Source organism: Octodon degus, unplaced genomic scaffold (assembly GCF_000260255.1).
Source record: "Octodon degus isolate 3935 unplaced genomic scaffold, OctDeg1.0 scaffold00011, whole genome shotgun sequence".
Lineage (NCBI taxonomy): Eukaryota > Metazoa > Chordata > Mammalia > Rodentia > Octodontidae > Octodon > Octodon degus.
Window position 1 is genome coordinate 27,977,601 of NW_004524587.1, and position 1,217 is coordinate 27,978,817.

Consider the following 1,217-nt stretch of genomic DNA (forward strand, 5'->3'; position numbering starts at 1 on the left):
TTGTAATGTGGAATAAGGTGATATTTAGTTTTGTTCTTCCATAGGTAATATTTTTTCTTATGTATATGCTTTAATTATTTTTTCTTTGCAATTAGTTTTGGACAATTTCAGTTGTGTGTATCTTGGTATGATTTTATTCATATTTCTTGTGCAAAATGTTCATTTTTCTTAGAAATGTGGTGCAATAATTTTAACTAAATTCAGAAATTTTAAATCTTTAAATATTTATTGCTTACCCTCTTCTACTTTGAGAATTCTAATTGTATGAATATAAGTTCCTTGATTTTGGCACAGAGAGAACTATTATATGATTGATCTGTAAACTCTTCTTCATGTTTTAGACAATTTTTATTGATATATTCATTTAAGTTTGTAAATAATTTTTTTACAATGTGCAATCTATTATTAATATAATGTTATGTATTCATTTCAGAAATATTTTTCTAATATTCACTCTGTCTACATCTTGTGTCTTTCACATTTCAATATTTGTCTATAATTTTTAATCTGCTATATAATTATTATTGATTTTCAATATAGTTAATGAGTACAAAAAAGGAATATATCCCAAATGTTTAGATCTCTAAGAAATGCAATAAAAATTTTAATTAAAATTAAAAAACCCTGCATAGAATAGATGGAACATGAGGTGATGGGATGGGCACCCCAGATTCTCTCTGTCCACCCTCAAGCATCTGACCTTACCTCCTACTGATGGCACACAGCTGAAACCTAAAATATATAGTTCTTAGAGATCAACCTTTGGGAGAAAGCAGAATGGTGGAAAGAATCCCAGGAAGTCAAAGGGAGAAAAGCCTGAACTACCTGTCTTACAGCTTGTGATAGTTGTATTCACCTTAAACCCTTACTACAGTTTTGAGCACATCCTGTGGTTGTAGAAATTGTTATTATAGTTATTAACTCTCATTCCTTGACATCTCTGTGTCAAGGAAGATCTTGCTGCATTGGTGCAGACTCATTTACAAAAGCAGGAATCTTCTGTGATCCATGGACTCAGGGATGCCTAGGAACAACTGGAAATCTTGCATACAATATTGTGTGTTCTTTCTTATTCCTTGCTTCCTTGCTTCCTTGCTTCCTTGCTTCCTTGCTTCCTTGCTTCCTTGCTTCCTTGCTTCCTTGCTTCCTTGCTTCCTTGCTTCCTTGCTTCCTTCCTTCCTTCCTTCCTTCCTTCCTTCCTTCCTTCCTTCCTTCCT

At 32.9% G+C, this 1,217-nt stretch overlaps 1 protein-coding gene across 4 annotated transcripts in view; it reads left to right on the forward strand.

Moving 5' to 3' along the window:
• The window catches only part of Ces5a (carboxylesterase 5A), a 118,824-nt gene that overhangs the window by 58,313 nt on the left and 59,294 nt on the right, over positions 1-1,217 (forward strand). The gene's annotated exons all lie outside the window — the stretch shown is intronic.